This window comes from Orcinus orca, chromosome 1 (assembly GCF_937001465.1).
Source record: "Orcinus orca chromosome 1, mOrcOrc1.1, whole genome shotgun sequence".
Lineage (NCBI taxonomy): Eukaryota > Metazoa > Chordata > Mammalia > Artiodactyla > Delphinidae > Orcinus > Orcinus orca.
Window position 1 is genome coordinate 539,289 of NC_064559.1, and position 27,192 is coordinate 566,480.

A 27,192-nucleotide genomic window follows, 5' to 3' on the forward strand; every position below is an offset into this window, starting at 1 on the left:
CATTTCTTGATAGTCTCCCAGATGTGCAAATTGTCAAGATGAAATGTCCTGATGGAGGAGACAATGCAGACAGCAGTAATACAGCTCTTAATATGCCTGTCATTCCTATGAATACTATTGCAGAGGCAGTTATTGAAATGATTAACAGAGGACAAATTCAGATAACAATTAATGGATTCAGTCTTAGCAATGGACTGGCAACTACCCAGATCAACATTAAGGCTGCCACTGGAGAGGAGGTTCCCTGTACCATTATTGTAACCACACGTTCTCAGTACGGGTTACCGGAAGATGCCATTGTGTACTGTAACTTCAATCAGTTATATAAAATTGACCCATCTACTTTGCAGATGTGGGCAAATATTCTGAAGCGTGTTCCCAATAGTGTACTGTGGCTGTTGCGTTTTCCAGCAGTAGGAGAACCTAATATTCAACAGTACGCACAAAATATGGGCCTTCCCCAGAACCGTATCATTTTTTCACCTGTTGCTCCTAAAGGGGAACATGTTCGGAGAGGCCAGCTGGCTGATGTCTGCTTGGACACTCCACTCTGTAATGGACACACCACAGGGATGGATGTCCTTTGGTCAGGGACACCAATGGTGACTATGCCAGGAGAGACTCTTGCTTTCCGAGTTGCAGCTTCCCAGCTCACTTGTTTAGGCTGTCTTGAGCTTATTGCTAAAAATAGACAAGAATATGAAGACATAGCTGTGAAACTGGGAACTGATCTAGAATACCTGAAGAAAGTTCGTGGCAAAGTCTGGAAGCAGAGAACATCTAGCCCTCTGTTCAACACCAAACAATACACAATAGACCTAGAGCAGCTCTATCTACAGATGTGGGAGCATTATGCAGCTGGCAACAAACCTGATCACATGATTAAGCCTGTTGAAGTCACTGAGTCGGCCTAAATAATGACTGTGTGCACAGGAGAATTACCCCTGTACCTGAGCCTCAACCTTCTGGGGGAAAGGGAACTACTTTTTCCCTATCTGTACAATACCATGCTGCAGATGGGTGACAGACAATGATAAGAAATAGCACAGCCAGACTTGCTTCCTGCATGATCATGATAGGGAGAGACACAAGAGATGGGAAACTGCTGTTCCACAAGGAGTCTCCACAGAATTTTGCAGCAGCCAGGTGTCTGGAAGGTCTGGAAGGTAAGTCTGGAAGGTCTGATCTCCCTTGGTCTTCCATGGGATGGATGGTTAGTGTGGAAGGGAGATAGAGATTGCCCAGCCGTTCTGTGATGGATTGATTGAGTCTTCTGAATTAATATTTTTCTTTATATTTTGGGTATTGGAGCTTTTTAAAACGTTTGGTTTCAGGTATTTTTATTCATGTGAAGTGTATATGATTCTCTTGAGATAAGGTTTTAAGCTAAAATATTCCCTGTTTTAGTTTCTGAACTCTACAGATAAATGGGGACTTTGCTGGTGTAGTCTTTTTATAGGTTTTATAAACCACTTGAGCCTATATCAGTCATTTTAGTGTCTGACATAATGTTTGGAACTATTAGTGCTTTGTTGGTTTATAGATGATGGCTTAAATTCTTTTCCTGGTCCATTTCCTTCTTCCCTTCCCCCCACTTTAAAAATTCTCCTGTAACTTGGCTAACAAAAAACCAAGTCTGATTCAAAACCTCCCAGACTGTTTCTCTTAAACACATCATCTGGTGCCAAATGAAGATTCTTAGGAGTGATTATTAATTACGAAGGGCACAGTTGTGGTACTGTCACTGATGATAATAATAATGGATTTTTGGCCTAGAGTTTTGACCTATTTCACCAGTGTTTTACCGTTGACTGCCCCTCTATGCTGCTTCCAAAAGTGATAGTGTGGGGTAAGATTTTTACTTTCATTTCTAAAGTTTTTTTTTTAAGTGAGTCCTGTTCTTCCTTTTTCTTTCAGCAGAAATAAAATCCCAGGTAAGTATAAGTATTCAAATATTTGATCAGTAAGTCACAGTTATCTCCAGTACATTAAATTCATCAAAAAACATGCTATAGGTAAAAAGCTCTGAAGGACCAGCTATGTATATGATAATTATGTTTCAGACCTTCTAGAGTATTATATATAATAACTTGTCTTCTGGACGTGGTCTTGAAGTCTTTATGGATTCAGCCTCAGTAGTAGCGAACTGCACTGCTACTTGGTTTGGAGTACAAATTAGACTTTAGCCCTCCTGGAAGTTGAGTTTCTGGTATTGAAAACCATAGGAATGAAATTATTGTATTTCAACAAAGGATCGAGGGCTTGAGGCTTAAACAAGGCAACATATGTGTGGGAAGCAGTCAGCCTTGAGAGCAGGCTACGGACATGCCAGGCATGCGGCCGCTGCTCGAAGGGACTGTCCCTACTTGTTCCCCTCCTTGTTCCATTCCATGGGAGATAAATCACCAGGGCCCAGAAATCAGAAAGAATGTAAAATGAGACAAGCAAAGCTGTCTCCCCCCTGCACATCCAGGTTATTTTTGATGATTCTGGGTTTATGGGTTTCCTCCCAGGGAAGTTAACCTTGAGCCGAGACAGTCTGTAGATAATGTAAACCACCATCTGGCAACCTTCCTTTTTCTAGTCTATATAATCTGCCACTGTAGCATAATAAAATTTGCCTTGCAACCATCAGTTGTCTTGGTCCTTCTGACCCCATTCATCGGTGCTACTTCAGTTCCTTACCCCTTCCCTTCTGACCCTGGGCGGTGAAATCCTCTTTCTCCGGCTGGTCCGCGGCAAGTGGCACTCGAACAGGAAGCGTGAAGGCAATTAAAAGAAAAAGAAAGTGCAGGTAAGAGAACCCTTATGCAAAATATGTGTGGCCACCAGTAAAAGTGAAACTAATAGAGGCATAAGGCAATAGTCAGAAGTAAAATAAGATGGGGCAAAAGGCTCAAAGGAGTGTGAATTATTTGCTCAGGTTTTACTTTCCATGCTTAAAGCTCGGGGTAATAAAGTTTCTACCTTCACAGTTGACTGAATTTTTACAGCATATCCATGGTGTATCTCCCTGGTTTCCTGATGGCGGCTCTGTTGACATAGAAATCTGGCAGAAAGTTGGAGAAGATTTAAAAAATTATTATGAGGCTCGAGGGCCTACTCATACTCCTGTTGTTACATATAGTTTGTGGAATCTGATAAAAATATGTTTAGATTCTTCTCATGATAGTGTTGATTTGAATGTAAAGTCAGAAAGACATAAGCCTCTGGCAGAAGGAGAGACTGTAGTATCAGCTACCGTGTCGCCACTTCCTAAACTGAAAGAGCTAATTAATTTAAATATTTTAGATGAAGAGGAACATTTTGACTTAACAGATGAGGCTTTTAAACATAAAAGAGAGAACTATCCTGAGGATGATTTTCTAATGGCTGTGATAGATAAGTCAGTGAAAAAGCTGCAGGTTAATAAGGACTGTCTTCCTCAAAAATCCACATCTGTAAAAATGCTCAGTCCCTTGCAGCGCGCTGTACAAGGAGCCATAAAACGAGGAGAAGATCCTATTTTCTGTTGTCCCGTCATAGAAAGACCTGATCCTAATAATCCTCAACAAGCTACTAGGGAGCATCAGGCTCTCCCTTCTAAAGTTTTGAAAGATTGAAAATCTGCCTGTTCTCAATATGGGCCCACTGCTCCTTTTACTGCTGCTATGGTTGACAGGAGAAGCTCTTCCCCCCGCTGATTGGAAGTCTATTGCACGAGCTTGTTTAAATGGTGGAGATTATTTAATATGGAAGTTTGATTTTTATGAACGGGCTGCTGAACAAGCAGAAAAGAATGCTGCCCATAATATTGCAGTTGATTATCATATACTGATTGGGAAGGACAATATATTTCTTTACAAGATCAATTAACTTATCCCTTTGTTGCTTATCCTCAAATAAATCATTTGGCATTACAAGCCTGGAGGAAATGACCTTCTACACACAAAACTGAGGATCTTTCAACAATTAGACAGGGACCTGATGAACCATATGCTGATCTTGTAGATAGGTTGTCACAGGCGGTGGGGAGACTCATTGTGGACGGACTCACTGGTACAATTGTAGTTAAGCAGCTTGCTTTTGAGAATGCTAATAATGCGTCTCAGGCTGCGATTCGACCTTGGAGAAAACAGGGAACATTGGAGGATTATATTCGCCTTTGTGCAGACATTGGGCCTGCTTATATACAGGGTGCTGCTATGGCTGCAGCATTAACTAAAGTGGGGTTTAAAAACAATCAAAAGAAAACGAAGACTTGTTTTAAATGCGGAAAGGCAGGTCATTTTGCTAGAGAATGTAGATCTTTTAATTCTAACCCTAGTCCTTCCTTCCCTACTCAAAAACCTCCAGATGGTCAGAAAATCCCTGGTTTATGCCCTAAATGCAATAGGGGAAAACACTGGGCACAAGATTGTTGCTCAGTGGCCCACAACGATGGGACACCACTGTCAGGAAACTCCTCCCGGGGCCTTCCCCGGCCCCAACAAATAATAAGGGCAGTGTCTGTGTATCCTCCTCAAATTATCAATCAGACGTTAACCAAAAACAAAAACATACAATATCCTTGCTCTCCAGAGCAACACCAGGAAGCGCAGGACTGGAGCTCAGTACCTCCGCCCGCTATGTATTAACTCCTGAAATGGGTCCTCAGGCCCTCTCTATGGGCATCTATGGACCTTTACCCAAGGGTTTGATGGGACTATTATTGGGAAGAAGTAGTGTCACCATGAAAGGTTTAACTATTATACCAGGAGTCATAGATTCTGACTATGAAGGAGAAATAAAAGTCATGGCACAAACTATTAAAAACATAATAACTATTTCTTCTGGTGATAAAATTGCACAATTGCTACTTTTGCCCTTTGTACCTCATGGACAAATTTTACAACATCAAAAGAGAGAAACAAAGGCTTTGGATCATCTAATGCTGCCTACTGGATTCAGAAGATAGGGAAAGAACGTCCAGAAATGAAATGAACCATTAATGGAAAGGTTTTTTCAGGTTTGTTAGACACTGGAGCTGATGTCTCTGTTATGACGCAGGTACACTGGCCTAAACATTGGCCCATTAGTCCTACTATTACAGAACTTCAAGGAATAGGACAAAGTTCTTCTCCTATGCAAAGCAGTCAGTTATTATTATGGCAAGATAGTGAGGGCCATTCAGGATACTTCCAGCCTTATGTTTTGCCTGGGCTGCCTTTAAACCTCTGGGGCCGAGATATATTAAAAGAAATGGGAGTATTACTTTATAGTCCAAATTCCCAAGTCTCTAATATGTTGTTGGATCAAGGATTTCTTCCCACAAAAGGGCTGGGAACAAATCAACAAGGAACTGTCTATCCTATTGATGTGAAAATAAAAAATGATAGACAAGGTTTGGGTTTTTCTTAGGGGCCTTGGATTCTCCTCCACTCACTGCTGATCCAATTACTTGGCTGACTGATGACCCTGTATGGGTGGACCAATGGCCCCTCACAAAGGAGAAATTAGAAGCTGCAGAACAATTAGTACTGGAACAATTAGGGCATTTAGAAATTTCCTGTAGTCCTTGAAATACTCCTATTTTTATTATCAAGAAAAAATCTGGAAAGTATAGGTTATTACAGGATCTAAGAGCTGTTAATAAAACTATGCTAACAATGGGAGCTCTTCAACCAGGCCTACCCTCTCCAACAGCCATACCACACAATTATCACCTTTTAGTTATAGATTTAAAAGATTGTTTTTTCACTATTCCTTTGTTTCCTGAAGATAGAAAACATTTTGCTTTTAGCTTGCCTTCCTTAAATTTTAAGGAACCCATGAGGAGATTTCAATGGAAAGTATTGCCTCAGGGCATGGCAAATAGTCCTACATTATGCCAAAAATATGTGGCTCAGGCCTTGACTCCTGTGAGAAAAAGGTTTCCATCGTTATATCTCATACATTATATGGATGATATACTTTTAGCCACTGATAATATTTCTTTATTAGAGACTGCTTTTCAATTTTTACAACAGTCCTTACAATCATTTGGCTTGGTCATTGCCTCAAAAAAAATTCAAAGACAATCTCCATTTTTATATTTGGGGAAATATATTGATAACACTACTATTAGGCCTCAAAAACTGCAAATTCGAGTTGATAATTTAAAAACATTAAATGATTTTCAAAAATTACTTGGAGATATTAATTGGCTAAGGCCTTCCTTAAAACTTACTACTGCTCAATTACAGCCTTTGTTTGATATTCTTAAAGGTGACTCAGATCCTCTTCTTCACGCTCTATGACTCCAGAAGGGTTTCAAGCTTTACAAATAGTCAATAGATCTATCAGTTCTACACAATTAACTAGAATTCATACTCACCTTCCAATTTTCTTAATAATTTGTCCAACTCCTCATGTGCCTACTGCCGTCTTATGGCAAACTGTTGGAATTATTGAATAGATTCATATGAAAACTACACCCTCTAAAGTTATTAACCCTTATTATGAACTTATTAGTAATTTAATAATGCAAGGTAGAACTAGATGCTTACAACCTATAAGTATAGAACCTTCTCAAATTATTATCCCTTATTCAGTTAGTCAACAAAATTGGCTTTTTCAACATAGTAATGAATGGGGTCTTGCTCTTGCAGGATTTTCAGGTACCTTGGAATGCCATTACCCTGCTGATAAATTGATCCAATTCAGCAAACTTAACTCATATCTTTCCTTCTATAATTAGGCAACAGCCTGTTCCTCATGTACCTTTGGTTTTTACAGACGGTTCTTCTTCAAGAGTGGCTACTGTAATCTTTGATGACGGAACAAAACTCATTAAAGAAACTTCCTTGACTTCAGCTTAACGTGTTGAACTGTTTGCTGTCATTATGGCTTTTAAACATTTGCCTTCTATATCTTTTAATTTGTTTTCTGATAGTAAATATCTTATTAGCTTATTATTTCTTCTGGAGACTGCGACCATAGGACATACTAATGACCCTGAATTATCATCCTCTTTTCGTTTGCTTCAACAGCTTATTCGTTCCCACGATGGTTCTGTTGCAGGTCTGTATATCCGTGCTCATTCTAACTTGCCTGGTCCATTGGCTAAACTTAATGCGACTGCAGATGTTTTAACTAGATCTAAATGTGATCTTTATCCTGTACATTTTCCTCCCAAGAATAGAGTTGAAGTTACTCCTCCTTCTCAATCTCTTTTCCCTAAAGCAGGACGTGTCCCAATTTACCGTACTCCTCCTTTCCGTTTGTCATGCTGTCAAGAATGGCTAATGTACTGCATTCATTATCTTCATACTGTTGATACTCATGGTCCATGTCCTGGACACCCTCATATTATGGTAAGTTATGATCAAACTGCTTCACAAGCAGCACAGCAATTGCACGCTTTACACCATCAGTCGGCGGCTACATTACACACACAATTTTCCCTTACTCGTGAAGCCGCCTGACAAATTGTTAAGCAATGCCCACAATGCTTACCTCACCTTCCTGTTCCACATTATGTTGTTAATCCTCGTGGATTATTACCTAGACATTTATGGCAAATGGATGTTACTCATATCCCGTCTTTTGGGAAATTACAGTTTGTTCATGTCACTATCGATACTTATTCTGGTTTCCTCTGTGCTACAGCACAGACCGGAGAAGCTACTAAACATGTTATCACTCATTTATTACACTGTTTTGCTTTCATGAACCTTCCCAAAATTATTAAAACAGATAATGGGCCCGCATACTCTAGTGCTGCTTTTGCAACATTTTGTAATTCATTACAAATTACCCATATTACAGGCATTCCATATAACCCTCAAGGACAAGGTATTATAGAACGTGCAAATAGATCTTTAAAGCTAACTATTGAAAAAATAAAAAGGGGGGAATTGTATAGAACAACACCACATAACCTTATAAATCATGTTCTGTTTATTTTAAATTTTCTCACTGTTGACAAATTTGGCTGCTCTGCAGGGGAAAGGTTGGTGGCTGAGCCAAGATTGGCTTCTCAATCTCCGGAGATCCTCTGGAAAGATCCGTTAACCAGCACTTGGCGTGGTCCTGATCCTGTGTTGATTTGGGGACGTGGTCACGTGTGTATCTTTCCCAGATCAGCGCCTGGACCTCGCTGGCTTCCTGAGCACTTAGTCAAGCAAATAGATGACTCACCACAGCTCACAACTAGTTCAGAAGATGAAGAAGCTCTGCATCTCTCCCGAAAATTTGACAGTGTTGATTCAGAAAGAGAAGAAGAAGAGGAGACCACTTGCCAGGACGACTCAAAGGAGTGATGTTCCAACTTGGGGACAAATTAAACAATTGGTTTCACTAGCTCAAGAGTTAGTGAAACAACAGAATAATCCTGTTACACCTGTAACTTTATTTTTGGCTATGTTGGCAACCATTTCATGTGTTCCCTCTGTTAATGCAGCAACTTACTGGGCCTATGTACCTGATCCTCCACCATTACAACCCATATCTTGGTCTGAAGCAGAGTTTCCTGTATTTTACAATGATAACTGTTTATGGGCCTCTTATTGGGAATATAAAACAAATCAATATGTCTGTAAATTATACTAACTGGTTTAGTACCCAACCTGTCTGTCTTAGCCCATTGAATCTGGAAACTGGATGTGTAAAGGCTATTAGTTATGAGCATACAGATGTTTATGAGGGAACGGATCAATCAATTAGTTTGTCAGGCTCTCCAGGCATCCTTCGTTTTACAGGAACCAACATTACTCTTATATGCCCGGCTACCAGCTGACGAGAGGATCTTAAGGATACCGTCATTTGGTATAAAATGGGCAACCTATTAATATTAGAGGTCAAATCTCATACGCCTCACCACTTAGGGATTCCGCTATTACTATAGCCAAGGTTACAGGTGAAGATTCAGGAAATTATTTCTGTATGAAGTGTTTACTTGGAGGACAAGGGATACTTATAGCTGGACATAAGGTTACTATTCTTAACAGAAAATCAAAAAATCAATTTCCTCCTTTTATGACCGTTAACTTTCCTGGATCCACTTTTAACCAAATATGGTGTACTATAGATTATACCAAGAGGTCAATTCTTTTTTTTTTTTTTTTAAGAGGTCAATTCTTATCTCTTCTATTCCCATCATAGATAGGTTTATCACATTTCAAAAGAACTGGGATATATGGAAACTAGCTCTAACTTATTCCAATACACCTGTTATAACTTGTGCTGTTTGGTTCTATTAACATTGGTAATTCTTCCAAAGGAGGATATAATATTAGCTGTGTTAATTGTATTTTTAGCAGTTGTATGTTCCCTTCTGCAGGAATGCAATCTGTGCTTATACTAAAGCAACCCATATATGTTATGGTGCCTGTACATCTGAGAGAACCTTGGTATGAAGATACTGGAGTACAGGCATGGGTGGAACTCTCTAAAGCCTTGCAGAGAAGGAGACGCTTTCTTGGGTGGCTAATAGTAAGTTTACTTGCCTCGGCTGCTCTGTCTGCTACGTGGCTACTGCCGGTCTTGCTCTTTCACAGAGTATTCATCATGCTCACTTTGCTAATCGGTTATCTCAACATACCAGTCTTGCTTTATCTTTACAAAGTCACATAGATTTACAGATTAGTAACAAGTTAGATGAATTTAAAAACGCAATTTTGGGGATTGGAGATCAGATGGCAGCATTAAAATTGAGGATGCGTTTAGCTTGTCATGCAACGTATACATGGATTTGTGTTACTCCTTAAAAGTACAATGACTGTATTTGGGAATGGGAAAAAGTAAAAATGCATCTGCTGAGTGTTTGGTCAGATAATAATATTAGCCTTGATCTTAAGAAATTAAATGCTGAAATTCAGGATATACAAAATGCACATCTTGATTTTATTTCACCAGAAGATGTAATTCAAACTTTACTGGATCATTTAAAGTGGTTAAACCCTCAGTCTTGGATTACTGGAAGGTTGTCAGGATTTATTACCCTGGCCATAATTTGCCTATTGTTGATAATAATCTTCTCATGTCTGTTTCATATCCTCATGCAACAGTATACTACTCTAGGCACTAAACTACATGGAATTATTTTGCAGCAAAAGTTAAAAAATAAAAAAGGGGGACCTGTGGGAAGCAGTCAGCCTTGAGAGCAGGCTACAGACATGCCAGGCATGTGGCCGCTGCTCGAAGAGACTGTCCCTACTTGTTCCCCTCCTTGTTCCATTCCATGGGAGATAAATCACCAGGGCCCAGAAATCAGAAAGAATGTAAAATGAGACAAGCAAAGCTGTCTCCCCCCTGCACATCCAGGTTATTTTTGATGATTCTGGGTTTATGGGTTTCCTCCCAGGGAGGTTAACCTTGAGCCGAGACAGTCTGTAGATAATGTAAACCACCATCTGGCAACCTTCCTTTTTCTAGTCTATATAATCTGCCACTGTAGCATAATAAAATTTGCCTTGCAACCGTCAGTTGTCTTGGTCCTTCTGACCCCATTCATCGGTGCTACTTCAGTTCCTTACCCCTTCCCTTCTGACCCTGGGCGGTGAAATCCTGTTTCTCCGGCTGGTCTGCGGCACACATGAATATATGTTTTTGTCTTGCTGTACTGCACATATGCTGTCTAGTAACAGATATATTGTCTGCTAGTAGTGTTCTAGATTATGTCTTTCCAAAGCGCTGAGGCAGTGCACCTATTCTGTAGTTGCAGCTGATGCCTGAATGTATCCTAGCTGACAAATTATTGATTAATAAGAACTTGAATTTCTGAAAGATTTGTACTGTTAACCAAAATCTGAGCAAGGAGTCTCAAATGTAATTCTTAGCCAGAATTACATGTTAATGAACCATTTAACAGTGTAAATCAAGGAACATCAGTGTAAAGATTTCTTTTAATTTATTTTTTACCTGCTTGAAATATCAGTTAAAGTTTGCCAGCTTGGTTGCAGATGAACGGACGTTTGAAGTTCACCAAACTACTTAATGTGGAATAGGATAATAGACTTCCAGCGCCCTCAAGGCTGTGACCTTGCAGCCATTTTACATAGCACATCCTCCTCCTATAGGGATGAACCTTTCCCTGGCCCAAAAAGTAGCAGCTCTGTTGAAGCTTTGCTTATTGTAACAGGCTTTTGTTTCCAGGTTCCATGTCTGTGGAAGACTTAATTCTGAATAGAGATATAGATATTACTGGAAACTAATTGTTTTTTCTATTATACTCTGCTTTATCAAAGAAGTAAAACATTTAAATTGTGCTACAGAAATTAAAATGTTGTCTTGCAATCTTTAAACAATAAATGAATGAATTGCCCTTAAAAAAAAAGAATTAAGCAGTTAAGCTGTTGGTCCCACATCAGACAAATTATCCTTATACCTCCTGTCAATATTGTTAAGAGAGACTGTTATTTTATTAATCCTTATGATCCCGTGATTCTTTCTTTCATGTTTCAGGGCACAGCAGGTGAGAGAGTGGATTTGTTAAGCTGGGTGGGTTTATCCTTCTTTTATGCGTTCATTCAATTTTATGTACACTTACTTATTGTACACACAGGGCAATAGAAGCTGCTAAAGCAATCATTGCTATTCTGCAAAACAACAAGGCACAGAAGCAGATGTCTTATTTCTGAGATTTCTCCCCCCAGGATTATTATGATTAAAGATCCTTTCCCCCCACTCCCTGGAGAGGACAAGGGGCTGCTCGGTGGAGGTTTTTTAATGACTTGGGGAAAGGCTCAAATATCCCCCCATTATGGTAATCCACCCCAGGGGCAAACCACACAAGAATATTATGTATTTTATTTTTCTATCCTTGCAAAGGTAATACTCAGCTCATTAGAATATGAAAACTATACTGTCAAATTTCAGAATTACATGGATGAAGAAAATCACCAAAGTGGCATCATATCATGTGTGTTATAGTTGTATTTACTATATTGACTATATTAACTATGTTGTGTTAACAATATACTGTATAACTATATATTGAAAAGGCAAAATGCTGTAACTTATTTCAGAGAAAATAATTATGTTGGCAAACCCCAAATTGTACATTGTAGACAGGTCCTAGGAAAAGAAGATTTAATTCATAGTGGACAAGAGGTTAGCTTCTGTTTTCAGCCATGTGCTATTTCAAGAATTAAACGTCATGAATAATACAGGATATAAGAGGAATAGTCTAAAGATGGAAAAGCACATTTTGATTAGGAAAGAGAATTTAAGGCTTAAGTCATTTTTTTTTAAGGAAAACTGCCTTATTACTATGAGATAAGAAAATTGTTTCCTTCTTTTCTTCCTTGCTTTCTTCTTTTTTTTAACCTTTTTAATTTTGGATATTTGACCTCTAAGCTGAGATGACTGAAAATGCCTCCTCTGGGCGTCAACCTTTTTGAAAGACTTTTTCCCCCTCCCTAAGGGCTGTTTGTCTCTTGGAGGCATTGTCTACATTACTCACCAAGAGGCAAGCATTGGTCCTTGCGCTAAATGCTGACATCTCCTGATAAGAGGGAAGCTGCAAAGTAGAAGAAGGTCAATATGTTGATATTGGTCTCAAGCACATTGATGTACATTTGTGTATTGGGGAAGGGGAGTGAAGCTTGACAGTGGGCCAGTGGGGAGGGGTAAATATTTTGTGATGCTGCCTACCTATGGGCTTATAAAGTTTACAGCTGCATTAGGAGGACAAGCATTACCATTAGCATGAAAAGTAGGGCAGACCTCAGTTGCAAAAGCTTCTAGCCATACACATAGGGCAATACGTAAATGATACACCTTATTGCATTCACCTATTCACCCTCCCCTGTTCACGCTAATTGGAAATTTCAATCCATTTCAGAGAAGTAACACAACTATCAGTCATTTTCCCTGGCACGAATCTTCCAGGAGGAAGAAAATGGAATACACCTAGCAACAGAGCTCACGCACTAGTCCATGTGTCTTAGATTTAATATCTGATCACTAGCTGGATTGAAGCCAAGAGGTGGTTCACAAAGTTGCTGTACATTAGAATCACCTGGGGAACTCTGAGACCTCCCCGTGCCCAGGCTCCTCCCTAGACCTACTGAATCAAAATCTCTGGGGCTGGGACCCAGACAACAATGTTTCTCTTAAAAGCTCTTTAGGTAATTCAAACGAGCAGAAAAGCTTGAGAACCAGCACAATAACGGGAACAAACTTATTTCACACAGATAAAGTGGGGCAATTCATATGTTAAAAGAACATGAATATATATATATATATATGTATATATATATACATATATATATATTTCTTTTTTTCTCTTTATTCTGTTTGTGTTTCAAATAGGCTTTTTGTTTTTCTTCTGCAAAAAGCGTTATTGTTTCCATTTGGTCCAAGGCTTGGGAGAGGGTTCCAGGGCAGTTACAAAGCTGCCTAGTGGCTGCAGAGCGGGGCATCAGGCAGAAGCTCTGACGCCAGAGGGGCTCCTCAGAGGCCGCTGGACTTCAGAGACTCCTGTTTGTGCTCGAGGGTGAGCCTTTCAAAGAGATACTCGCCCAGCACAGCCTGCGGACCAGCCAGCCTGCAGAGGTTGGTCAGGTGGTCACCCATCTTCTTGATGAGTTTTACCTGCTCCTCCAGGAAGTGGCTCTCCAGGAAGTCACAGAGGTGGGAGTCTCCGCGGGCGGAACCCAGGGTGCGCAGATCCGATAGTGCCTGGTTCAGGTCTTTCTCCCTAAGAATGGCGGCTTCCACAGCGTCCTGGGTTTTACCCCACTCATCTTGAGAAGGCTTCCGCGCATCCTGGAAGAGGGCGCGGCCACAGCACTGGTTTTGCATTTTCAAGAGACGCTGGGCGCCCTCACACTTCTCCTCAGCCAGTTGGCGAAAAATGTGGCCCACACTGTCCAGAGTCCCATTGTTGCTGTCGAAATAGAAGCTCAGAGAGAGGTAAGTGTCCCCAGATGCATGTTAAACAGGCAGTGGACGGCGGCCTCCACCTCGATGGAATAATTCTGAAGAACCTGGGAACTCGTGGTTGATCAGTGATAAGGAACTAAGCTCAAAAACCGGTGTTGGCCTGTCCTGGAGGCTGAGGATAGCTGAGTGGCTGATTCCAAAGGTTGCGACAGGAAGAAAGGTTGGAGAGTGGTCGGGGGCTGGAGCAAGGAGTGTCCCTGGGTCTGTTCATTCCAAACACTGTTGAAGCAAAAGACAGAACTGCAGGACTGCTGAGCGCACTGCCTCAAATAGGCTTTGATATAAATGAACAAGAAGGCCAAGCAAGGACAAAACTTACCCTTCCCCCCACCAAAATAGCTGGCGATACTAGAATCTAGACCTGGGAAGGGATTCTTCCATTACTTTCTTAACATTCCAAGCCACTAGAGCAGTGGTTCTCAAAGTATGGTCACCTTGTAACCAAGCAGAACCCTATGGGGTCTTCCTAGGACAGACCCATCGCCCATATCCTCTGCTGTAGTTCCTCTCTGAAGTACTCAGATAATAGTATCTCAGGCATGTTTCTTGAGTTTTAAGATGCTAAAAACCACCACCCAATGGAAGAAATTAACTCCTTGATGATCGTGAGCACATAGCGCCCAGACCTTCTGGCACCTAAGGATGGATAATGTTACCTGCCCTGTGGCCTCAACATCAACCAATCAGAGGATTGTGCATGAGCTGATCACATTCCCTGGGACGTCCCTCCCTCACCTGGCCTTTAAAAATGCTTTGCTGAAATCCTTTGGAGATTTCAGGGTGTTTTGGAACATGGGCCACCCCTCTCCTTGCTCGATCCTGCAATAAACCTTTCTCTGCTCCAGACTCCAACCTTTAGGTTTGTTTGGCCTCACTGTGCTTCAGACACATGAACCTGTATTCGGTAACAACCTGACCAGCTTTACCAGCATCCCCTGATAATGTGTCAGATATTCAAGTTTTAGGGCCCTGTCCCAGCCCTATGGAATCAGCAACTCTGGTGGGGCTCAGTGATCTCTGTTATAACAGGCCCTCCAGATGATTTTTATTCACCTTAAAGTTTGAAAATACCTGCATTGTCAGCTGGCCAAAGCATCCACCAGCAGGTGAAGGGGAGTGGCGCCTGGAAAAGATAGGGACCAGCCAAGGCAAGTACAGCAGCATTTGCCGTGGTAGTAATGGAGAATGCCTTTTCTCCACTGGTTGGCACAGACTAGGATCTGGGAGCAGTGGCAGGGTTATTTAGGATGCTTTACATTTCAATGTAGAGGGACCGCTGTCCTGGTTTGCCAGGGACTTCCCCTGTGTGAGCACTTAAAATCTCATCCTGGCAAACCCCTTAGCCCTGGGTTTGAAAAACTTAGGGAATAACATGAAATGTAGGGGAAACATGATCTAGGTTTTGGGCAAGTCACAAGTGCTAATTAAAGCTAAGCAAGTATGGACAACATCTAGCGTTCTTTAGCCCTTTGCGGGGAGGTAAATCTGATTGGGTGAAAGGACTTATTGTTAAGAGATCTTTGTAGAAACATCCCCTTCTGCTTAGTCCACTGGTTCTCAGTTCTGGCTAGACATTGGCATCGTCTGAGGAGATTTAAAATGATTTTATTGGTCTAGGATGACCAACCGTCAGTGTGAGGGTTTTTTAAAAGTGCTTCAGATGATTCTAATGCGCAACCAAATTTAGGTGCCACTGCTTAAGCTTTTGAACCGCTGCTACATATTTTCACCTCATCTTCCTATGAGAATATCCAACTGTAGTTGAGGTTTGTTTTTTTTTCTTTTTCTTTTTTTAACTGTCTTATTATAAGATTAACTGTCTTAAATAAGGTTGAAGGTACAGAAAATCTTGCTAGTCCATCTGGTATAGCTGGATACTTAGAATAATATCGTTAAGATATATACCATTTAAATATTGTGACTGGCCTTTTTTTTTGAAATTAACATATGCATTGAATTAGTATGATCTCTTTTGAGGTCGTCATGTTGGGGAGCTATACCTCTAATCTGCTGCCATTGCTAAATATCTGGACACCTCTTATTAGGAATTGCTTTTAAAAATCTTTAGGGATTAAAACCAAGATTGCTGTATTATTTTTACTGGGACCACAAAAACCTCACAGAGTTCCCCCGCTGTACCTTCTACCCCCACTCTAACCCTTGGCAACTTCTAATCTGTTCTCCATCTCCACAGTTTTGTTATTTTAAGAATAATATGTAAACATAATCATGAATTACTTAATCTTCGGAGATTGGCTTTTCAAAATTTTTCCCTCAGCATCATTCCCCTGAAGTTCATTTCAATTTTTGCATATATTAATAATTTGTTCCTTTTTGTTGCTCGGTAGTATTCTATCATAAGATTTTATCACAATTTGTTTCAACATTCATCCACTGAAAGACATTTGGGTAGTTGCCAGTTTTTGGCTATTATAAATAAAACTGCTATGAACATTTATGTGTAAGTTTCTGTGGGAACTTAATTAAGTTTTTGTTTCTTTTGGATAAATGCTCAAGAGTACAATTACTGCATTGTAGGGTGAATCTACTTTTAGGATTAAAAGAGACTGTCAAGCTGTTTCTCAGAGTGGCTAAACCATTTTATTTTCCCACCAGTGATGTGATATAATTTTTCTACGTACTCACCAGCATTTGATGTTGTCACTATACTTTAATTTTAGTTGTTCTCTGACATCTCATTATGGTCTTAATTTGCATTTCCCTAATGGCTAATGATGTTGAGCATCTTTTCATGTGCTTCTTTGCCATGTGTATATTCTTTTCCATGAAATGTCTGTTCCTGTCTTCTGCCTATTTTCTAGTTGGATTTTTTTAAGTTGTTTGGAGAGTTCTTTGTATATTATAGATACAAGTCATTTGTCTCATATGGGATTTTCAAATATGTTTTCTCACTGTGTAATTTGAGTTTTCATCCACTTAAAAGGATCTTCTATGAAGCATTTTTAACTCATTTTGATGAGATCCAATTTATCAGTTTTTGCTGTTATTGATCATACTTTTTGTGTCAAGTCTAAGAATTATTCCCCTAGTTCTAGATGCCAAACATTTTCTCCTATTTGTTTTTCTAAAAATGTCCTGCTTTTATATTTAAGATTATGATCCACTTTGATTTAATTTTTGTGTAAGGTGTGGAGGTTAAGGTTCATTTTTTGTTTGTTTTTGTCGAGGGATGTCCAACTGTTTCAGTACCATTTTTTGAAAAGTCTATTCTTCCTTGATAGCTTTTGCACTGCTGTCAAAAACAAGTTAAATGTATTTATGTCAGTCTATTTCTGGGTTCTCTATTCCATTCCATTGATCTATGTATCTACCCTCCATCATTACTGCAAAATCTTGAAATGGGTAGATTAATTCCTCCCATTTTAATCTTCTTTTACAAATTGTTTTAGCTATTCTTCAGCCTCTTCTTACCACATAAATCTTAGAATAAGCTTGTCTATATCCACAAAAACCTTGAGGGCATTTTAAGAGTAATTGTGTTAAGCTTCTTGTCTTGGGGAGAATTGACATCTTTATTATGTTGTGTTTTCTAATCCATGAACAAGGTATGTCTCCCTATTTGTTTGGGACTTTTTAATTTTTCTTCATCAGCATTTTGTAATTTTCAGTATAGAGGTCCTATAAATGTCTTATTGGGCTTATATTTAAGTATTTATTTAAGTCAGTTGTAAATGGCATCACATATTTTTATTTAAGCTTCTACACATTTGTTATTAATATATAATTTGATAAAATTGTGGTGATCTTGTACTCTAAATCATTTACAAACTAATATTATTTCTCAAGCTTTTTGTGAATTCCTTGGTATTTTCTCCATTTAGATTATCATCTCATCTTCAGATACAACTTTACTTCTCCTTATGCAATATAATAGGATATATTACTATTCAACATTCAGTAGGATATGTTCCTTCCTATTCAACATAGTAGGAATAGTCCTTTTATCTTTTAAATAAACTTTTTAAAACTTTAACTTTTAAATTTATGTATTTATTTATTTTTGCTTTATTTTCTTACTAGAACCTCCAGTAATATATTTAATAAAAGTGGTGAGAGCAGATATCGGTGCCTTGTTTCTGATCTTACAGAGAAAGCATCCAGTCTTTCACAGTTAAATATAATGTCGGTATAGGTTGTTTGTAGATCATCTTTATGAGTTTCAGTATGTTCCTTTTCTATTCCTAGTTTGCTTGAAGTTTTTTTTCTTCTTTTTTTAAAATCATGAATGGGATTGGATTTGGTCAAATGCTTTCTCTGCATTAATGGATAGGATCACATGACTTTTCCCCCTTAATCTATTAGATATGGTGGATTACATTGTTTAATTTTCAAATATTTAACCAACTTTGCATAACTGGAATAAATACCACTTGGTCATGGTATACTATTCTTTTTATATATTTCTGGATTTAATTTGCTAATATTTGGCTGAGGATTTTTACAGCCAATTTCATAAAAGATATTGGTCTGTAGTTTTCTTCTTTCTATACTATCCCTGTCTGGTTTTGGTATCAAGGTAATACTGGCTTCATAAAATTAATTAGGAACTGTTCCCTCTACTTCTGTTTTTTATCAAATCATGTAAAGTTGGTGTTAATTCTTTAAGTCTTGGGTAAAAGTGAAACATCTAAGCCTGAATATTTCTTTTGGGAGTTTTTAAATGAAAAATCCGTGTTTCTAATGGTTACAGGAAAATTGAGATTATCTATTTCATCTTGGCTGAGTTTTGGTAGTTTTGGGTGTAGAAGCATTGGCCCATTTCATCTACATTTTTGAATTTGTAGTGTAGACTTGTTCATAATAACTTGTCCCTCATTAACCTGCAGGATATGTCATGGTATCCCTGGTTGCATTTCTGATATCTGTGATTTGTACCATCTCTCTTTTTATCTTTATCAGTCTTGCTAGATCTTTATTGATTAGATTGTTTATTTCAAAGAACCAGCCTTTTGTTTCATTGATTCCCCCCCATTTTCCTGTTTTCAGTTTCATGGATTTCTGTTTCATCTTTATTATTTCCTTCTTTCTGCTTGTTTAGTGTTTTTCCCTCTTCCTTTTTTACTATTTTAATATAGAAAATTAGATTATTGCTTTGAATTATTTTCTTTCCCAATTTAGTGCTATGAACTTCCCTTTCAGCATTGCTTTCACTTCATTCCGCAAACTTTGATCTGTTATATCTCCATTTTCTTTTATTATATGCATTTAAAAATTTTTCCTTGATGCTGTCTTTTTTACCCATGAGTTATTTGGAATTGTGATGTTTAGTTTTCATGTGATTGAAGATTTTCCTGTTGTCTTTCTCTTATTGATTTCTAGTCTGATTCCATTATGGCTAGAGAACATACTCTCTATGATTTTAATTCTTTTAAATCTGCTAATGTTTTTTTATCGCCCAGTATATGGTATATGAGTGAATGTTCCATGGACACTTGAATATGTATTCTGTTCTTATTGAGGGTGTTCTTTAAATGTCAGTTATATCCTGCTGATTGATGCTGTTTTCAGTTCTTCCATATCCTTGCTGATTTTTCTCTCTGGTAGTTCTATAAATTGCTGTGTTGAAGTCTCAAATAATAATTGTGGATTTAAAACTTTCTCCTTTAACCTTTTTCAGTGTTTGCTTCATGTATTTTGAAGTTCTGTTGTTTGGTGCACACACATTTACTATCACTAGGTCATCTAGGTGGATTATTCCTGTTATCTTTATGTAATGACCCTTTTTGTCCCTAATAATTTCCTTTGCTCTGAATTCTACTTTATCTGACGTTAATATAGCCATTCCTGCTTTTTCTGATTAATGTTCACATGATATATCATTTTCATCCTTTTACGTTGAACTACCTATATCATGATGTTTAAAGTAAGCTTCTTATAGACAGTATATAGTTGGACCATGCTTGCGATTTTTTAATCTACTCTTCCAATCTGTCTTTGACTTGGTTATTTAGATCATTTACAGTTAATGTAATTATTGCCATGTCAAAGATTTGGTCTACCATGTTATTTTTTGTTTTGTCTTTTACCTTAGATTCTCAATCCTGTGTTTCTCTTATTTTGCCTTCTTGTGGGTTTTACTTAAACATTTTTTAATAAGTCCATTTTAATTTAATTTATTTAGAATCATTTGTGTATACTGTTTGTATAGTTTTCTTAGTGGTTGCTTTTGGCATTACACTATACGTATGTAACTTATCATAGCCTACTGGAATCAGTGTTTTATTACTTCAAGTGAAGTTTCAAAATTTTACTTCCATTTAGGTCTCTTAATATTTCCCAGTTTTAAAGTATGATTTTTTGTAGTATTCCTTTCTCTACATTGAGAACCACATCAGGTGGTGTCATCATTTTTGCTTTGACAATCATATAGAATTTAAGAAACTCATGAGGCTAATGATAGTCTCTTATATTTACCCCATTTGTTTTCACCCATCCCATTGTTCCCCTTTTCTTTCTGAAGTTCCCAGTCTTCTGTTATTGTTTATGTTTTCATAACAGTAGGTGATACCTTGGATTTCCAGTGCCATTGGATATGAGTTTCAGGAAACACTGAGCCTGGCTCACTTAATGCTACTGAGTTGGAGGGTTTGTATATGTTGGGCCTGTTGGCACAGCAGATGCTAGCAGATTAGCCTAATGTTGATGGGACTAGTGCCACAGGAGGATGGGTTCCCATTCAGGCTATGCTGCTGCTATAGTAGATCAAGTCCCCCTCTACCCCAAGTGTGGGGCAGTGACCTGCTGCTGTCACTGCTTTGTATTAGGCTGCTTTTGCCTCCAGTGTGTGGTGGGATCCCTTGGAAGCTACTGCTGCTGCTGTCAATCACAAGGTTAAATTCATTTCAGAAATACTTAAGTATAAATATATAGCCTGGCTATAGGACCTCTGTATTTTTTTTATGGCCTTCATACAAATTACCCCAAATTTAGTGACTCAAAACAATGTAAATTTATTACCTTACAAGTCTGACATTGGTCTCAATTGAGTAAAGTAAAAGTGTTGGCAGGATCGACAGATGAATGGATAAAGATGTGGCACATATATACAAAGGAATATTACTCAGCCATAAAAAGAAATGAAATTGAGTTATTTGTAGTGAGGTGGATTGACCTAGAGACTGTCATACAGAGTGAAGTAAGTCAGAAAAAGAAAAACAAATACCGTATGCTAACACATATATATGGAATCTAAAAAAAAAAGAAAAATTGGTTATGAAGAACCTAGGGGCAGGGCAGGAATAAAGACACAGCCATAGAGAGTGGACTTGAGGACACAGGGAGGGGGAAGGGTAATCTGGGATGAAGTGAGAGAGTGGCATGGACATATATACACTACCAAATGTAAAATAGATAGCTAGTGAGAAGCAGCCACAAAGCACAGGGAGATCAGCTCTGTGCTTTGTGTCCACCTAGAGGGGTGGGATAGGGAAGGGAGGGTGGTAGGGAGATGCAAGAGGGGGGAGATATGGGGATATATGTATATGTATAGCTGATTCACTTTGTTATGAAGCAGAAACTAACACACCATTGTAAGGCAATTATACTCCAATAAATATGGTTAAAAAAGAAAAAAGAAGTGTTGGCAGAGCTACATTCTTTTCTGGAGGCTCTTATGGGTGTTTCTGTTCCCTGGACTTTATCTGCTTCCAGCGGTCACTTGTAGTCCTTGACTCAGAGTCCCCTTTCTCCACCTACAAAACCCAAAATGCTGCATCTCTCTGATTCTGCTTCTATTAGGACATCTCTCTCTTTCTCTTTCTACAGTTGGGAATGGTTTTCTGCTTTTAAGGACTCATGCAATTAGATTTGTTCCATGAGGTAATCCAGGATAATCTTTCTATCTCAAGGTCTATAACTTCAGTCATATCTGCAAAGTCCTCTTTACCATGTAAGGTAAGATATTAATAGGTTCTAGGGATTAGGGTGAAGGCATTTTTAGGAGCCATTATGCTGCCTCCCACACCCTTAACAAGTGACCTTGAGAAAATTACTGAGATTTTTAAAGCCTTACTTTCCTCAAACATAAAATGAAAAGAAAGATAACTAGTTAATACCATGAAAGTGAAATAGTATATATGAAATGAACTAATTCAAAAATAAGATTTCTTCTTTTTCTTTATGATTTACATTATTCTCAGAGTTCAGTTACTTGAAGAGTTACTTTTTTTTTAAACAGAACTAAGGACTTTCAGGGTTCAGGTGCTGTAAGATTGTCTGAATTATCTGAGTAGCAATTAGCTAAGCACAGGTGTAAAGCATCTGATTTACTCCCTGGTGTTCTTTATCTTCTCATCCCACTAAATCCATATCCCTTGTCTAGCTCCAGCCAGTAGAGTCGGAGCTTGTTTTACTGTTTAACTAAAGTTCAATTTAAATTCTCTCTACATCTCCAGTTTCTCAGCCCTGGTTGCGTATTATAATCACCTGGGGAGATTTCAAGCCCTACTGATGCCAAAGTTTTACCCATCATGGATATTTGAGGAGGGACCTGGAATGAAATGCCCTAGCTTATGGTTTTTGGAGCCAAATCATAGTCTACATTGAGCCAAATCATTTGCGAGATCACCTCTAAAAAGGAATTTATCTGTGGTGACTAATGCTCTTCCTTTGTCAGTATGCTTGTCCCTCTTTGGGGGAAAAAAGAAGGGGAAAAAAACCCCAGCAGTTGGGCTCCTTGAATTACAACCTGATGCTGTGGAATTAGTGTTGGCTCAGAGCGCACATCTTCGGATACCCATTCTCTCTCTTGCTTCCTTGCATGAGCTTATATCCTTGGGCAGTTTTTCATCCACCACCCTGTTTTGATTCTAATCTTAGCAAGTAAAGTCTCCCCTTAATGAAACAGCATTTCATGAGACTTACTGGGAGCATAGGTCTGTTCCAGACCTATCCTGTGTTAGCTAAAGCAGATATAAGTGATGTATTTTTGGCATTCATCCTTGTGGGTTGGAGAGAAAAGACAGAATTTTATCCTTTAGGTGTCATCTGACTGGGCAAATGGACTCTTTCCCTCTACTGCCTACCGTGTAAAAAACTGAGGGTGTTACCTCTAGAAGGTATCTTCTAGGTATCAAAATAGTTCAGATAAGTCATATTTCTCAGTAAAAGGTGACAAAACTATGGCTTAGGTGGTGAATTTTCCATGTCAATTTGTCTGGGCCACCATGCCCAATTATTTGGTCAAATATTATTCTGGATATTTCTGTGATGGTGTTTTTGTGTTTTTTTAAATTTTTATGTTTTATTTATATTTTTGGCTGCATTGGGTCTTCGTTGCTGCACGTGGGCTTTCTCTATTTGCAGCAAGCGAGGACTACTCTTTGTTGTGGTGCGCGGGCTTCTCATTGCGGTGGCTTCTCGTTGCAGAGCATGGGCTCTAGGTGCACGGGCTCAGCAGCTGTGGTGCACAGGCTTAGTTGCTCCATGGCGTGTGAGATCTTCCCAGACTAGGGCTCAAACCTGTGTCCCCTGCATTGACAGGTGGATTCTTAACCACTGTGCCACCAGGGTAGTCCCTGTGATGGTGTTTTTGGATGAAATTCATATTTAAATTGGTGGCGGACTTTGAGTAAAGCAGATTATCCTCCATAATATGCATGGGCCTCATCCAATCAGTTGAAGCTCTTAATAAAACAAAGACTGACCTCCCTGTCGCAAAAAGGAATTCTGCCAGAAGACTTACAGAAATTGAACTGCAAGTCTTCCTAGAGTCTCTAGACAGGCTAACCTGCAGATTTTGAATTTACCAAGCCTCTATTATTGTGTGAACCAATTGTTTAAAATCTCTCTCTCTCTTTCTCTATCTTTATATAGATATGGATATAGATCTAGGCATCAATATCGATATCTAGATCTATATCTATCAGTATATATGGGCACATTGTATACACATGCTGTTGGTTCTGTTTTTCTGGAGAACCTTGACTAATACAGTGGCCCATATAAATAAAAGGATGAACCCAAGTTCACCCAGGTAGAAAGTAGTACAATGAGAACTGGAACTTAAGGCCTCATGGCTCATTCAGCTGTGAACACTGACCCAGAACTGGAGTCCACACACTCTGGCCCACTGTTCAGATCTCGCTTGACTCCTGGTTTTGTACATAACGTTTTGCTTGAACACAGCCGCACTCATTCATTAACGTATTGTGCATGGCTGTTTCTGTGCTACAGCAGCAGATGGGCAGTTGCAACGGAGACGTATGGTACAGAAAATCCAAAATATTTACTATCTGACCCTGTACAGAAAAGATCTGCTGACGCTTGCTCTAGGATGCCATCTGATTTCTGATAGCACCGAGGAGAATAATTCATGCACATTGGGATAGATTGTTAATCTCATGTCCTCCTTAGGTCAAAGATCTCTTAAATGCTCACCCTTGCAATAGCCAGCTTGGGGAGCACTGTCTGAGGATGCAGAAATATTTCTTGCCAGATCTTTCCAATCCACACTGCTCCCTGACTATGGTTCTTAAATCCTAATTTTTAAAAAAATTTTTATTGGAGTATAGTTGATTTACAGTGTTGTGTTAGTTTCAGGTGTACAGCAAAGTGAATCAGTTATACATATACATATATCCACTTTTTTTTTTCTTTTTTCGGTACGCGGGCCTCTCACTGTTGTGGCCTCTCCCGTTGTGGAGCACAGGCTCTGGACGCGCAGGCTCAGCGGCCATGGCTCACGGGCCCAGCCGCTCCGCGGCATGTGGGATCTTCCCGGACCGGGGCACAAACCCGTGTCCCCTGCATCGGCAGGCAGACTCTCAACCACTGCACCACCAGGGAAGCCCCAATTTTATTTTTTTTTAGAGTCTTTTCCAAATAGCCCATTACAGAGTATTGAGTGGAGTTCCCTGTGCTAATAAGAAGAGCAGGTTCTTATTAGTTATCTATTTTATGTATAGTAGTGTGTATATTTCAGTCCCAATCTCCCAAGTTAGCCTCCCTGCCACAATCTCCTGGTAACCCTAAATTTGTTTTCTACGTCCGTGCCTCTACTTCTAAAACCTGTCTATTTTAACCAACTACCACTCATTGCTTACTGTCTCTGGCTTCATGTACTTGATAATAAATCTACTTCTTTTTCTATCCTGGATGACATGTTCCAAGGACTGAGATAATATCTTATTCTACATAATTTGTCCTTGATATTGTCTATCTTGGGGTCTTCATCTATGTCCCAAAGAAGACAGTCACTCTGTCTTCTAGTACTACTACTAATACCACATTTTATGGCATGAATTTGACCCAATGCACTGAACTATATCCCTTTAGAAGCTGTAGGCAACCTGTCACTGGGTTTTAGCACAGGGGTAGAGCTCAGATTAGTGTTCATATTTAAACAAATCTACTTGACCAGAAACTTTTTGTCTCACCATTTATTACACAAGTAACTTCTGTCTTTGCATCTATGATGTAAATATTTTTAATTTCCTAAATTATCTGAAAAATTATTTAGAGGGCTTCCCTGGTGGCGCAGTGGTTGAGAGTCCGCCCGCCGATGCAGGGGACGCGGGTTTGTGCCCCGGTCCAGGAGGATCCCACGTGCCGCGGAGCGGCTGGGCCCGTGAGCCATGGCCGCTGGGCCTGTGAGTCCGGAGCCTGTGCTCCGCAACGGGAGAGGCCACAACAGCGAGAGGCCCGTGTACCGCAAAAAAAAAAAAAAAAAAAAAAAAAACTTTAAAAAAAAATTATTTAGAGCTTCCGTTTCAGTAGGCATTGGAATTGCTGTGTTATGACTATTTCATTATTTTATTTCCAAGTGTTAAATTAGGCTTCAGGCTTTGGCCAAGAGTAGACAGGAAAGGGTTTCAAAAGAAAAGAATAGTGGGAAAGACTTCTGATGCAAGGGAGACTTAATAAAGATTTGATTTTGAATCAACAATTTATAATAATGGTTTGGTTTTGAATCAATAATTTATGTCGGGCTTCCCTGGTGGCGCAGTGGTTGAGAGTCCGCCTGTCGATGCAGGGAACACGGGTTCGTGCCCCAGTCCGGGAAGATCCCACATGCCGCGGAGCAGCTGGGTCCGTGAGCCGTGGCCGCTGAGCCTGTGCGTCCGGAGCCTGTGCTCCGCAACGGGAGAGGCCACAACAGCGAGAGGCCCGCATACCGCAAAAACAAAAACAAAAACAAACCAAAAAAATAAAATAGTTTATGTCATTGCAAAATAGCTCCCTGGTGAAATTCCATTCTTTGGTAATCATTAAGTACAGAAATTAACAATCAAAATATGCAGTGATCTTCTTCATTTTCTAAAAACAAACCTATATCTAGATGAGAGGAGAATTCATCTCATAACTCAGGCTCTGGACTTATGACTCCAAGTCCTGTCTTCTTTCAAATATACCTGTTAAGTTTCTGTCTAACTTCTTGAGCATGAGGTAATGGCTTCAGCTTTCATCCTCTTCCTCAGTATATAGCTTGGTGAGTATGAGTAAGGGATCTAAAACTTGAGAACTTGGGTTCAAATCTTGACTCTAAAATTTACTTGCTGAGTACTCTTGAGCATGTTATCTGTTTTACCTCAGTTTTCTCACCTATAAAATAGAGATAACATTACTTCTCTTAGGGAGTTGCTATGACGGTTAAAAGAGAAAATTCATACAATGCAAGAATTTATCAGTTCTTGGAACACAATAAATACCGAAAAATAATGTTAGCCATTATCAAGGCCCCCTCATTTTATGGATAATATAGATTAGTTTATATAGGTCTAATATTTACATATACATAAACAGTTTGTACCTATGTGTGTGTATACGTTCTTCTTAGAAATTGAGCAGTCAACATTCACATCTAAAAGTATGTGCTCTGTGAAATGTAGATCTGTGTACAGACACCGTGCTATAGTTATCTATTGCTACATAATAAAGAAGTCCAAACTTAGTGGTGAAATAAACAAAAATTTTAATATGTGCCCAGATTCTGTGGGTCAGCAATTCAAACAGTACACAGAGGAGATGGCTTGTCTCTACTCCATGACTGATGTCTGAAACCTCAGCTCATGAGGATTCAGATGGCTGGGGCTGGAATCATCTAGATAATTTTAATTCACATGTCTGGCCCTTGAAGACTGGGCCCAACAAGGACTGTTGACTGGAGTGCCTATAGATGGCTGCCCATGTGGCTTGGACTTCTCATAACGTGGTAGTTAGGATTCAAGATAGAGTATCCCAAGAGAATGAGTGTCCAGGGTTGAAGCATTCCACGAGAATCATGCAAAAGCTCCATGACCTTTTATGACCTAGTCTTAGATGTTACATAAGATGTACATCACTTTC

The 27,192-nt window shown here is 39.2% G+C and overlaps 1 long non-coding RNA gene and 1 pseudogene across 1 annotated transcript; one reads left to right on the top strand and one right to left on the bottom strand.

Annotated features, from left to right (window-relative positions):
* Positions 1–1,993: 1,993 nt before the first annotated feature.
* On the top strand, positions 1,994–9,106 carry LOC125964828 (uncharacterized). The gene is made up of 2 exons (XR_007478098.1): positions 1,994–8,850; positions 8,932–9,106. It is a non-coding gene; the product is annotated as an uncharacterized LOC125964828 (long non-coding RNA).
* A 1,737-nt stretch (positions 9,107–10,843) lies between these two features.
* On the bottom strand, positions 10,844–14,681 carry LOC125965697 (ferritin light chain-like; annotated as a pseudogene).
* Between the last annotated feature and the right edge of the window lie 12,511 nt (positions 14,682–27,192).